At 50.7% G+C, this 15,481-nt stretch overlaps 1 long non-coding RNA gene across 1 annotated transcript in view; it reads left to right on the top strand.

Annotated features, from left to right (window-relative positions):
* LOC137357297 (uncharacterized) overlaps positions 1-14,652 on the top strand; it is a 36,312-nt gene extending 21,660 nt beyond the window's left edge. Inside the window, exon 2 of the long non-coding RNA XR_010971172.1 lies at positions 14,250-14,652. This is a non-coding gene — a long non-coding RNA (uncharacterized lncRNA). The remainder of the gene's footprint in view (positions 1-14,249) is intronic.
* Positions 14,653-15,481: the final 829 nt, after the last annotated feature.

Here is a 15,481-nt window from a genome sequence, read left to right as displayed (position 1 = left end):
CCTGTCCCCTTCACACTGCTCACTATACTGAAACTGTCCCCTTCACACTGCTCACTATACTGAACCTGTCCCCTTCACACTGCTCAATGTACTGACACTGTCCCCTTCGTACTGCTCACTGTACTGACACTGTCCCCTTCGTACTGCTCACTGTACTGACACTGTCCCCTTCACACTGCTCACTGTACTGACACTGTCCCCTTCACACTGCTCACTGTACTGACACTGTCCCCTTCACACTGCTCACTGTACTGACACTGTCCCCTTCACACTGCTCACTGTACTGACACTGTCCCCTTCACACTGCTCACTGTACTGACACTGTCCCCTTCACACTGCTCACTGTACTGACACTGTCCCCTTCACACTGCTCACTGTACTGACACTGTCCCCTTCGTACTGCACACTATACTGACCCTGTCTCCTTCACTCTGCTCACTATACTGACCCTGTCCCCTTTACACTGCTCACTATACTGAAACTGTCCCCTTCACACTGCTCACTCTACTGACCCTGTCCCCTTCACACTGCTCACTATACTGACACTGTCCCCTTTGTACTGCTCACTATACTGACACTGTCCCCTTTACACTGCACACTGTACTCACCCTGTCCCCTTCACACTGCTCACTATACTCACCCTGTCCCCTTCACACTGCTCACTATACTCACCCTGTCCCCTTCACACTGCTCACTATACTGACCCTGTCCCCTTCACACTGCTCACTATACTGACCCTGTCCGCTTCACACTGCTCACTGTACTGACCCTGTCTCCTTCACACTGCTCACTGTACTGACCCTGTCTCCTTCACACTGCTCACTGTACTGACCCTGTCCCCTTCACACTGCTCACTGTACTGACCCTGTCCCCTTCACACTGCTCACTGTACTGACCCTGTCCCCTTCACACTGCTCACTGTACTGACCCTGTCCCCTTCACACTGCTCACTGTACTGACCCTGTCCCCTTCACACTGCTCACTGTACTGACCCTGTCCCCTTCACACTGCTCACTGTACTGACACTGTCCCCTTCACACTGCTCACTATACTGACCCTGTCCCCTTCACACTGCTCACTGTACTGACACTGTCCCCTTCACACTGCTCACTGTACTGACCCTGTCCCCTTCACACTGCTCACTGTACTGACCCTGTCCCCGTCACACTGCTCACTGTACTGACCCTGTCCACGTCACACTGCTCACTGTAGTGACACTGTCCCCTTGACGCTGCTCACTATACTGACCCTGTCCCCTTCACACTGCTCACTTTTCCGACCCTATCCCCTTTACACTGCTCACGATGCTGAATTTGTCCCCTTTACACTGCTCACTATACTGAAACTGTCCCCTTCACACTGCTCACTATACTGACCCTGTCCCCTTCACACTGCTCAATATACTGACCCTGTCCCCTTCACACTGCTCACGATAATGAACCTGTCCCCTTCATACTGCACACTATACTGACCCTGTCCCCTTCACACTGCTCACTATACTGACCCTGTCCCCTTCACACTGCTCACTGTACTGACCCTGTCCCCTTCACACTGCTCACTGTACTGACCCTGTCCCCTTCACACTGCTCACTGTACTGACCCTGTCCCCTTCACACTGCTCACTATACTGACACTCCCCTTCACACTGCTCACGATAATGAACCTGTCCCCTTCATACTGCTCACTATACTGACCCTGTCCCCTTCACACTGCTCACTATACTGACCCTGTCCCCTTCACACTGCTCACTATACTGACACTCCCCTTCACACTGCTCACGATAATGAACCTGTCCCCTTCATACTGCTCACTATACTGACGCTGTCCCCTTCACACTGCTCACTGTACTGACCCTGTCTCCTTCACACTGCTCACGGTACAGACCCTGTCTCCTTCACACTGCTCACGGTACAGACCCTGTCTCCTTCACACTGCTCACTGGACTGACCCTGTACCCTTCACTCTGCTCACTATACTGACACTGTCTCCTTCACACTGCTCACTGTACTGACCCTGTCCCCTTCACACTGCTCACTATACTGAAACTGTCCCCTTCACACTGCTCACTATACTGAACCTGTCCCCTTCACACTGCTCAATGTACTGACACTGTCCCCTTCGTACTGCTCACTGTACTGACACTGTCCCCTTCGTACTGCTCACTGTACTGACACTGTCCCCTTCACACTGCTCACTGTACTGACACTGTCCCCTTCACACTGCTCACTGTACTGACACTGTCCCCTTCACACTGCTCACTGTACTGACACTGTCCCCTTCACACTGCTCACTGTACTGACACTGTCCCCTTCACACTGCTCACTGTACTGACACTGTCCCCTTCGTACTGCACACTATACTGACCCTGTCTCCTTCACTCTGCTCACTATACTGACCCTGTCCCCTTTACACTGCTCACTATACTGAAACTGTCCCCTTCACACTGCTCACTCTACTGACCCTGTCCCCTTCACACTGCTCACTATACTGACACTGTCCCCTTTGTACTGCTCACTATACTGACACTGTCCCCTTTACACTGCACACTGTACTCACCCTGTCCCCTTCACACTGCTCACTATACTCACCCTGTCCCCTTCACACTGCTCACTATACTCACCCTGTCCCCTTCACACTGCTCACTATACTGACCCTGTCCCCTTCACACTGCTCACTATACTGACCCTGTCCCCTTCACACTGCTCACTGTACTGACCCTGTCCGCTTCACACTGCTCACTGTACTGACCCTGTCTCCTTCACACTGCTCACTGTACTGACCCTGTCTCCTTCACACTGCTCACTGTACTGACCCTGTCCCCTTCACACTGCTCACTGTACTGACCCTGTCCCCTTCACACTGCTCACTGTACTGACCCTGTCCCCTTCACACTGCTCACTGTACTGACCCTGTCCCCTTCACACTGCTCACTGTACTGACCCTGTCCCCTTCACACTGCTCACTGTACTGACCCTGTCCCCTTCACACTGCTCACTGTACTGACACTGTCCCCTTCACACTGCTCACTATACTGACCCTGTCCCCTTCACACTGCTCACTGTACTGACACTGTCCCCTTCACACTGCTCACTGTACTGACCCTGTCCCCTTCACACTGCTCACTGTACTGACCCTGTCCCCGTCACACTGCTCACTGTACTGACCCTGTCCACGTCACACTGCTCACTGTAGTGACACTGTCCCCTTGACGCTGCTCACTATACTGACCCTGTCCCCTTCACACTGCTCTCTTTTCCGACCCTATCCCCTTTACACTGCTCACGATGCTGAATTTGTCCCCTTTACACTGCTCACTATACTGAAACTGTCCCCTTCACACTGCTCACTATACTGAAACTGTCCCCTTCAGACTGCTCACTATACTGACCCTGTCCCCTTCACACTGCTCAATATACTGACCCTGTCCCCTTCACACTGCTCACGATAATGAACCTGTCCCCTTCATACTGCACACTATACTGACCCTGTCCCCTTCACACTGCTCACTGTACTGACCCTGTCCCCTTCACACTGCTCACTGTACTGACCCTGTCCCCTTCACACTGCTCACTGTACTGACCCTGTCCCCTTCACACTGCTCACTGTACTGACCCTGTCCCCTTCACACTGCTCACTGTACTGACCCTGTCCCCTTCACACTGCTCACTGTACTGACCCTGTCCCCTTCACACTGCTCACTGTACTGACCCTGTCCCCTTCACACTGCTCACTGTACTGACCCTGTCCCCTTCACACTGCTCACTGTACTGACCCTGTCCCCTTCACACTGCTCACTGTACTGACCCTGTCCCCTTCACACTGCTCACTGTACTGACCCTGTCCCCTTCACACTGCTCACTGTACTGACCCTGTCCCCTTCACACTGCTCACTGTACTGACCCTGTCCCCTTCACACTGCTCACTGTACTGACCCTGTCCCCTTCACACTGCTCACTGTACTGAACCTGTCCCCTTCACACTGCTCACTGTACTGACCCTGTCCCCTTCACACTGCTCACTGTACTGACCCTGTCCCCTTCACACTGCTCACTGTACTGACACTGTCCCCTTCACACTGCTCACTATACCGACCCTGTCCCCTTTACACTGCTCACTTTTCCGACCCTGTCCCCCTTACACTGCTCACGATGCTGTATTTGTCCCCTTTACACTGCTCACTGTACCGACCCTGTCCCCTTCACACTGCTCACTATACCGATTCTGTCCCCTTCGCACTGCTCACTCTTCCGACACTGTCCCCTTTACACTGGTTACCACACCAACCTGTCCCCTTCACACTGTTCACCACACTGACCCTGTCCCCTTCACACTGCTCACGGTACTGACACTGTCCCCTTCACACTGCTCACGGTACTGACCCTGTCCCCTTCACACTGCTCACGGTACTGACCCTGTCCCCTTCACACTGCTCACTATACTGACCCTGTCCCCTTCACTCTGCTCACTGCACTGACCCTGTCTCCTTCACACTGCTCACTATACTGACCCTGTCCCCTTTACACTGCTCACTATACTGACCCTGTCTCCTTCACACTGCTCACTATACTGACCCTGTCTCCTTCACACTGCTCACTATCCTGACCCTGTCTCCTTCACACTGCTCACTATACTGACCCTGTCTCCTTCACAGTGCTCACTATACTGACCCTGTCTCCTTCACAGTGCTCACTATACTGACCCTGTCTCCTTCACAGTGCTCACTATACTGACCCTGTCTCCTTCACAGTGCTCACTATACTGACCCTGTCTCCTTCACAGTGCTCACTATACTGACCCTGTCCCCTTCACACTGCTCATTAAAATGACCCTGTCCCCTTCACACTGCTCATTAAAATGACCCTGTCCCCTTCACTCTGCTCACGATACTGACCCTGTCCCCTTTACACTGCTCACTGTACTGACCCTGTCCCCTTGACACTGCTCACTGTACTGACCCTGTCTCCTTCACACTGCTCAGTGTACTGACCCTGTCTCCTTGACACTGCTCACGATACTGACCCTGTCCCCTTCACACTGCTCACTGTACTGACCCTGTCCCGTTCACACTGCTCACTGTACTGACCCTGTCCCCTTCACACTGCTCACGAGACTGACCCTGTCCCCTTTACACTGCTGACTGTACTGACCCTGTCCCCTTCACACTGCTCGCTATACCGACCCTGTCCCCTTCACACTGCTCACTATGCTAACCCTGTCCTCTTCACACTGCTCACTGTGCTGACCCTGTCCCCTTCACGCTGCTCACGATACTGACCCTGTCCTCTTCACACTGCTCACTGTACTGACCCTGTCCCCTTCACTCTGCTCACGATACTGACCCTGTCTCCTTCACACTGCTCATTATACTGACCCTGTCCCCTTCACACTGCTCATTATACTGACCCTGTCCCCTTTACACTGCTCACTGTACAGAATCTGTCCCCTTTACACTGCTCACTGTACTGACCCTGTCCCCTTCACACTGCTCACTTTTATGACCCTGTCCCTTTCACACTGCTCACTGTACTGACCTTGTCCCCTTCACACTGCTCACTATACTGACCCTGTCCCCTTCACACTGCTCACTGTACTGACCCTGTCCCCTTCACACTGCTCACTGTACTGACCCTGTCCCCTTCACACTGCTCACTGTACTGACCCTGTCCCCTTTACACTGCTCACTGTACTGACCCTGTCTCCTTCACACTGCTCACGGTACAGACCCTGTCTCCTTCACACTGCTCACTGTACTGACACTGTCTCCTTCACGCTGCTCACTGGACTGACCCTGTCCCCTTCACACTGCTCACGGTACAGACCCTGTCTCCTTCACACTGCTCACTGGACTGACCCTGTCCCCTTCACACTGCTCACTATACTGACCCTGTCTCCTTCACACTGTTCACGGTACAGACCCTGTCTCCTTCACACTGCTCACTGTACTGACCCTGTCCCCTTCACACTGCTCACTGTACTGACCCTGTCCCCTTTACACTGCTCACTGTACTGACCCTGTCTCCTTCACACTGCTCACGGTACAGACCCTGTCTCCTTCACACTGCTCACTGTACTGACACTGTCTCCTTCACGCTGCTCACTGGACTGACCCTGTCCCCTTCACACTGCTCACGGTACAGACCCTGTCTCCTTCACACTGCTCACGGTACAGACCCTGTCTCCTTCACACTGCTCACGGTACAGACCCTGTCTCCTTCACACTGCTCACTGGACTGACCCTGTCCCCTTCACACTGCTCACTATACTGACCCTGTCCCCTTCACTCTGCTCACTATACTGACACTGTCTCCTTCACACTGCTCACTGTACTGACCCTGTCCCCTTCACACTGCTCACTATACTGAAACTGTCCCCTTCACACTGCTCACTATACTGAACCTGTCCCCTTCGTACTGCTCACTGTACTGACACTGTCCCCTTCGTACTGCTCACTGTACTGACACTGTCCCCTTCACACTGCTCACTATACTGACGCTGTCCCCTTCACACTGCTCACTATACTGACCCTGTCCCCTTCACACTGCTCACTGTGCTGACCCTGTCTCCTTCACCCTGCTCACGTTACAGACCCTGTCTCCTTCACACTGCTCACTGTACTGACCCTGTCCCCTTCACACTGCTCACTGTACTGACCCTGTCCCCTTCACACTGCTCACTGTACTGACCCTGTCCCCTTCACACTGCTCACTGTACTGACCCTGTCCCCTTCACACTGCTCACTGTAGTGACGCTGTCCCCTTTACGCTGCTCACTATACTGACCCTGTCCCCTTCACACTGCTCACTTTTCCGACCCTGTCCCCTTTACACTGCTCACGATGCTGAATTTGTCCCCTTTACACTGCTAACTATACTGAAACTGTCCCCTTCACACTGCTCACTATACTGACCCTGTCCCCTTCACACTGCTTACTGTACTGACCCTGTCTCCTTCACACTGCTCGCTATACTGACCCTGTCTCCTTCACACTGCTCACTATACTGACCCTGTCCCCTTCACACTGCTCACTGTACTGACCCTGTCCCCTTCACACTGCTCACTGTACTGACCCTGTCCCCTTCACACTGCTCACTGTACTGACCCTGTCCCCTTCACACTGCTCACTGTACTGACCCTGTCCCCTTCACACTGCTCACTGTACTGACCCTGTCCCCGTCACACTGCTCCCTGTACTGACCCTGTCCCCTTCACACTGCTCACTATACTGAACCTGTCCCCTTCGTACTGCTCACTGTACTGACACTGTCCCCTTCGTACTGCTCACTGTACTGACACTCTCCCCTTCGTACTGCTCACTGTACTGACACTGTCCCCTTCACACTGCTCACTGTACTGACACTGTCCCCTTCACACTGCTCACTGTACTGACACTGTCCCCTTCGTACTGCACACTATACTGACCCTGTACCCTTCACACTGCTCACTATACTGCCACTGTCCCCTTCATACTGCTCACTGTACTGACACTGTCTCCTTCACTCTGCTCACTATACTGACCCTGTCCCCTTCACACTGCTCACTATACTGAAACTGTCCCCTTCACACTGCTCACTATACTGACCCTGTCCCCTTCACACTGCTCACTGTACTGACACTGTCCCCTTCACACTGCTCACGGTACTGACACTGTCCCCTGCACACTGCTCACTATACTGACCCTGTCCCCTTCACACTGCTCACTGTACTGAAACTATCCCCTTCACACTGCTCACTGTACTGACACTATCCCCTTCACACTGCTCACTGTACTGACACTATCCCCTTCACACTGCTCACTGTACTGACCCTGTCCCCTTCACACTGCTCACTGTACTGAAACTATCCCCTTCACACTGCTCACTGTACTGACCCTGTCCCCTTAGCACTGCTCACTATACTGACCCTGTCCCCTTCGCACTGCTCACTATACTGACCCTGTCCCCTTCATACTGCTCACTGTACTGACCCTGTCCCCTTCACACTGCTCAATATACTGACCCTGTCCCCTTCACACTGCACACGATACTGACCCTGTCCCCTTCACAGTGTTCACTGTACTGACCCTGTCCCCTTCACACTGCTCACTATACTGACCCTGTCCCCTTCACACTGCTCAATACACTGACCCTGTCCCCTTCACACTGCTCACGATACTGACCCTGTCCCCTTCACACTGTTCATTGTACTGACCCTGTCCCCTTCATACTGCTCACTGTACTGACCCTGTCCCCTTCACACTGCTCACTATACTGACCCTGTCCCCTTCATACTGCTCACTATACTGACCCTGTCCCCTTCACACTGCTCACTAGACTGACCCTGTCCCCTTCATACTGCTCACTATACTGACCCTGTCCCCTTCACACTGCTCACTATACTGACCCTGTCCCTTTCACACTGCTCAATATACTGACCCTGTCCCCTTCATACTGCTCACTATACTGACCCTGTCCCCTTCACACTGCTTACTATACTGACCCTGTCCCCTTCATACTGCTCACTATACTGACCCTGTCCCCTTCACACTGCTCACGATACTGACCCTGTCCCCTTCACACTGTTCATTGTACTGACCCTGTCCCCTTCATACTGCTCACTGTACTGACCCTGTCCCCTTCACACTGCTCACTATACTGACCCTGTCCCTTTCACACTGCTCAATATACTGACCCTGTCCCCTTCATACTGCTCACTGTACTGACCCTGTCCCCTTCACACTGCTCACTATACTGACCCTGTCTCCTTCACACTCCTCACTGTACTGACCCTGTCCCCTTCACACTGCTCACTATACTGACCCTGTCCCCTTCACACTGCTCACTATACTGACCCTGTCTCCTTCACACTGCTCACTGTACTGACCCTGTCCCCTTGACACTGCTCACTGTACTGACCCTGTCCCCTTGACACTGCTCACTGTACTGACCCTGTCCCCTTGACACTGCTCACTGTACTGACCCTGTCCCCTTCACACTGCTCACTGTACTGACCCTGTCCCCTTCACACTGCTCACTGTACTGACCCTGTCCCCTTCACACTGCTCACTGTACTGACCCTGTCCCCTTCACACTGCTCACTGTACTGACCCTGTCCCCTTCACTCTGCTCACTGTACTGACCCTGTCCCCTTCACTCTGCTCACTGTACTGACCCTGTCCCCTTCACACTGCTCACTGTACTGACCCTGTCCCCTTCACACTGCTCACTGTACTGACCCTGTCCCCTTCACACTGCTCACTGTACTGACCCTGTCCCCTTCACACTGCTCACTGTACTGACCCTGTCTCCTTCACACTGCTCACTGTACTGACCCTGTCCCCTTCACACTGCTCACTGTACTGACACTGTCCCCTTCACACTGCTCACTATACTGACACTGTCCCCTTCACACTGCTCACTATACTGACCCTGTCCCCTTTACACTGCTCACTTTTCCGACCCTGTCCCCTTTACACTGCTCACGATGCTGAATTTGTCCCCTTTACACTGCTCACTATACCCACTCTGTCCCCTTCACACTGCTCACTATACCGACCCTGTCCCCTTCACACTGCTCACTATTCCGACACTGTCCCCTTTACACTGCTCACTATACCGACTCTGTCCCCTTTACACTGGTTACCATACCAACCTGTCCCCTTCACACTGTTCACCACACTGACCCTGTCCCCTTCACACTGTTCACCATACTGACACTGTCCCCTTCACACTGTTCACTATACTGACACTGTCCCCTTCACACTGCTCACTATACTGACCCTGTCCCCTTCACACTGCTCGCGGTACTGACACTGTCCCCTTCACACTGCTCACTGTACTGACCCTGTCCCCTTCACACTGCTCACTGTACTGACCCTGTCCCCTTCACACTGTTCACTATACCGACCCTGTCCCCTTCACACTGCTCACTGTACTGACCCTGTCCCCTTCACACTGCTCACTGTACTGACCCTGTCCCCTTCACACTGTTCACTATACCGACCCTGTCCCCTTCACACTGTTCACTATACTGACACTGTCCCCTTCACACTGTTCACTATACTGACCCTGTCCCCTTCACACTGCTCACTGTACTGACCCTGTCCCCTTCACACTGTTCACTATACTGACACTGTCCCCTTCACACTGTTCACTATACTGACCCTGTCCCCTTCACACTGCTCACTGTACTGACCCTGTCCCCTTCACACTGTTCACTATACCGACCCTGTCCCTTTCACACTGCTCACTTTCCCGACCCTGTTCCCTTTACACTGCTCACTGTTCTGACCCTGTCCCCTTCACACTGCTCGCGGTACTGACACTGTCCCCTTCACACTGCTCACTGTACTGACCCTGTCCCCTTCACACTGCTCACTATACTGACCCTGTCCCTTTCACACTGCTCAATATCCTGACCATGTCCCCGTCACTCTGGTCCACTATGGTGGATGTTTGCTGCACTGCTTCCGGTCCAAGTATATCCTTTCTTCTGTGTGGAGATCAGGGCTGCGCGCGGTATTCTGGGTGCGATCGCACCAAAGCAATGTACAATTTTAATAAGTGTTCATTATTCCTGTGTTCCAATCCCTTTGCAATGGGGGCCACCATGCCATTTGCCTTCCTAATAGCCTGCTGTACCTGCATTTTGACTATGTTACTTGTCCGAGTATCCCCAAGTCTCTCTGAACATCAACACTTAGTTTCTCACCTTTTAAAAACTTTAGTTTAGAGATACAGTAGAGATACAGAGATACACCATGAGCCCTTATATTTAGAGATACAGCACTGAAACAGGCCCTTCAGCCCACCGAGTCTGTGCCGACCATCAACCACCCATTTATACTAATCCTACACTAATCCCATTTTCCTACCACATCCCCACCTGTCCCTATATTTCCCTACCACCTACCTATCCTGGGGACAATTTATAATGGCCAATTGACCTATCAACCTGCAAGTCTTTGGCATGTGGGAGGAAACCGTAGCACCCGGAGGAAACCCACGCAGACACAGGGAGAACTTGCAAATTCCGCACAGGCAGTACCCAGAATTGAACCCGGGTCGCTGGAGCTGTGAGGCTGTGGTGCTAACCACTGCGCCACTGTGCCGCCCTTCTGCTTTTCTATTTTTGTGACCAAAGTGAACAATTTCTCACTTCCCGACATTATACTCCATTTGCCATTTTGTTGCCCTCTCACTTAACCTGTCTCTCTCTCTCTGCAGCCTCTCTATGTCCTCCTCACAGCTTACCTTTCCACCAAGCTTTGCATCATCAGCTAACTTAGATACATTACTCACTGTCTCTTCATCCAAGTCATTAATATTGAATGTAAATAGCTGAGGCCCCAGCACTGATCCTTGCGGCACCCCACTATTCACTGCCTGCCAACTTGAAAATAACCATTTATGCCCACTCTCTGCGTCCTGTCTATTAACCAATCCTCTCTCCATGCTAATATATTACCCCCAACACCATGAGCCCTTATCTTGCCTATTAATCTTTTATGTGGCACCTAATCTTTTGCCTTTTGGAAATCCAGGTATACTACATCTACTGGTTCCCCTTTATCTACCCTACTAGTTACATCCTCAAAAAACTCTTAATAAATTTGTCAAACAGGATCTCCCTTTAGTAAAACCATGCTGACTTGTTCTTTCTATGCTTTTCCAAGTGCAATGTTCTTTAATAGTTTTCAGCATCTTCCCAACGACTGATAGGCTAGCTGGCCTGTAGTTCCCTGTTTTCTGTCTACCTCTTTTCTTGAAAAGTGGCGTAACATTTGCCAACTTCCAATCTGATGGGACCATTCCTGAATCCAAGGAATTCTGGAAAATCATACGATCCACTATCTCTGCAGCTATCTCTTTTAGAACCCTACAATATAGACCCTCTGGTCTATTTTTTTCCCTTTTTATCAACTTTTTTGGTGGCCCTTTGCTTGTTTCTAAAACTCTCCCAACCCTCAGACTTGCTACTTTGTTTTGCAACATTGTCCACCTCTTCTTTTAGTCTAATACTCTCCTTAACTTCCTGAGTGTGTCACGGATGGGTCTTTCTTGATGCGTTTTTGTTTTTGAACGAAATGTACTTCTGTTGAACTCTTTGAATTGTTTCTTAAAATGTTTCCCACTGTTCATTTACAGCCATACTTTCCAGTCTATTTACCCAATTAACCTTAGCCAGTTCTCCCCTCATGCCTTCATAGCTTTGTTTAAGTTTAAGATTCTTATTGGTGATTGAAACGTGTCACTTTCAAACTTAACATGAAATTCAATAGTATTATGATCACTATTTCCCAGTGGATCTTTTACTATGACATTGCTAATTAACTCTGCTTCATTACACAGTACAATCTAAGATAGTTTTATCCCCAGTCAGTTCTACAACGTATTGCTCCAAGAAACTATCGCGAAAGCATTCTACAAATTCATCTTCGAGACCATTGTTGCCAATTTGATTGTCCCAGTCTATATGCAGATTAAATTCCCCCACAATTAGTACATTACCTTTTTTACATGCTCCAATAATTTCCTGTTTAATGTTCTTTTCAATAATATAACTACTGTTAGGAGGCTTGTAAACTACTCCCACCAGTATTTTCTGACTCCTGCTATTCCTAATTTCCACCCAGACTGATTCTACATCATGATCTTCTGAGGCTACATGCCTTCTTATTAATGTCCTTATATCACCCTTTACTATCAGGGCTTCCCCTCCTCCTATGCCATTCTGTCTGTCTCTCTGAAATATTGTGTACGCTGGAATAGTCATTTCTCAACCTTGGTCTCCTTGTAACCATGTCTCAGTAATGGCAATTAGATCTAGATCATCTACCTCTATTCGTGCCTTTAGTTCATCTATCTTACATTTGCCAATATACAATTTTTGTTAAACTCTGTCCTTTCCTGTCCCATTCTGTTGGGAGTTACCCACATCGCTATCCTGCTCCGATGCCCTGAGCGCTCTCTTTGGATTCTAAATTTCCCTTTACACAAACCCTCTTTTCCACCCCCACCCCCCGCAGTTAGTTTAAACTCCTGTCCACAGCCCGAGTTATGTGATTGGCCAGGACACTGGTTCCAGCCCAGTTCAAGTGAAGCCCATCCCAACGGAATAGCTCCCACTTCCCTGAGTACTGATGCCAGTGCCCCAAGAATGGGAACCCTATCTTCCTACACCACTCTTTGAGCCACGCGTTTAGTTCTCTAATCTGCTAAATGGAATAGTCCTGGGGAAAATTGATGTACAGAGAGATTTGGGTGTTCAGGTCCATTGTTCCCTGAAGGTGGCAGCGCAGGTCAATAGAGTGGCCAAGAAGGCATACGGCATGCTTTCCTTCATCGGACGGGGTATTGAGTACAAGAGTTGGCAGGTCATGTTACAGTTGTATAGGACTTTGGTTCGGCCACATTTGGAATACTGCGTGCAGTTCTGGTCGCCACATTACCAAAAGGATGTAGATGCTTTGGAGAGGGTGCAGAGGAAGTTCACCAGGATGTTGCCTGGTATGGAGGGCGCTAGCTATGAAGAGAGGTTGAGTAGATTAGGATTATTTTCATTAGAAAGACGGAGGTTGAGGGGGGACCTGATTGAGGTGTACAAAATCATGAGAGGTATAGACAGGGTGGATAGCAAGAAGCGTTTTCCCAGAGTGGGGGATTCAATTACTAGGGGTCACGAGTTCAAAGTGAGAGGGGAAAAGTTTAGGGAGGATATGCATGGAAAGTTCTTTACGCAGAGGGTGGTGGGTGCCTGGAACGCGTTGACAGCGGAGGTGGTAGACGCGGGCACGATAGCGTCTTTTAAGATGTATCTAGACAGAGACATGAATGGGCAGGAAGCAAAGAGATACAGACCCTCAGAAAATAGGCGACATGTTTAGATAGAGGATCTGGATCGGCGCAGTCTTGGAGGGCCGAAGGGCCTGTTCCTGTGCTGTAATTTTCTTTGTTCTTTGTTGACCCTGTGCCAATTTGCACGTGGCTCGGGTAACAATCCGGAGATGATTACCTTTGATCTGCGTTTTGTTTGGAACTTAACTGCTCAAATTCTCTAAGCAGAACATTTCTGCTTCTGCCTATGTCATTGGTTCCCACATGGACCACGACAACTGGATCCTCCCCCTCCCACTCCAGGTTCCTCTCCAGCTGCGATGAGGTGTCCTTAACCCTTGCACAGGGCAGGCAACATAGCCGTCAGAGCTCCCGGTTGTGGCTACAGAGAACAGCATCCATCCTTATACTGACAGTGCTGCCTCCTGTTCTTCACAGATGGCCTGCTGGGTATGGCGATCGTCGGCGGTGCAATCGTTGGATTGGCCGGAATGGTCGGACTCATTGGATTGACTGTAAGCAAGGGCAAATCCTGACCAATGGCACTGAAGATTGCACAAATGATCTCTCTGAAGTTTAATTATCGTCTTTGCCTTTAACACTGAAGTGTAATGCAGACTGTCGGCCCGACTGAAAATACTCTGTGTCAAAGCCTGTGCGCTGAAAATGAATGTCGTGATGCGTGTTTAATAGTTAGATTACTTTCTAATTTACTATTGGTATTGATTCACTGCTGAATCAGTGATCAGTTACCTCTCAAATCAAACTGGACTAAACATTGTAGATACAGCTTTCTAAAATAATAAACACCAGCCATTCCTGTAGAGTTTGGACAAATGTATCAGTGTGAGCCCTGTTACTGTGTGTGTCCAGAGTAAAGCTCCCTTTACACTTCCATCAAACCCTCCCAGGACAGGAACAGCACGGGGTTAGATACAGAGTAAAGCTCCCTCTACACTGTCCCATCAACAATCCCAGGGCAGGTACAGCACGGGGATTGGCTCCTCTGTGATTGGGAATACTGAGTGCCTCAACGAGGTGCAGCTGACAGTGCTGCAGTCAGTTGCTGGAGGTGCTGCTGGAGAGGGAGAGCTGAGGAGGGAACTGCAAAAACCTTTCAACAACTTTTGCTGCAGAGGAAAGAATTTGGAATAAGGCTGTATTTCGAGGTGGGTGTTGAGCACCAGACTCTTACTTCATTTGGACTGTTGTGGGGGGTGGAAGAGGCCAGAAGAACAAGGGGTGGGGGCTATACAATTCTGTAGGGGGCTGTGCAGTTGCACTAAAGTTGCAGGGAAGCTCCTTCCCCTCCCCAATTGCCCAGCCTGAGTCAGCTGACGCTGCCTGGCTAATCTCCAGAAGGGGATAGATAGTGCCTGGGCAGCTTCAGCTGGCCCAGGTGAAGACGCCTCCCCCAACCAGAAGACCGTAAGACCAAGTGTGCTGGCAGAGACTGTTTTAAGTGTGCTGTGTGCACCACCTCCAGAAAGGAAAGAAAGTCATCCCTAACAGCCTGTCTTTCCCTCTCCTCTATTCCCTCAGCCTCTCCCCTAACCTGTTGTTTGTTTGTTTTGTGCATAAAGTTATTTTCAAGCCTACAGTTTGGGGTGGGTTAGCTCTTAGACCCATGGCAAGCCCTCCATCGCAGGTGGCGGGGCCCTCTTCATCCT

The sequence above is a fragment of the Heterodontus francisci genome, chromosome 48 (assembly GCF_036365525.1).
Source record: "Heterodontus francisci isolate sHetFra1 chromosome 48, sHetFra1.hap1, whole genome shotgun sequence".
NCBI classification, from domain to species: domain Eukaryota; kingdom Metazoa; phylum Chordata; class Chondrichthyes; order Heterodontiformes; family Heterodontidae; genus Heterodontus; species Heterodontus francisci.
This window is presented reverse-complemented; position numbering and strand designations above follow the sequence as displayed.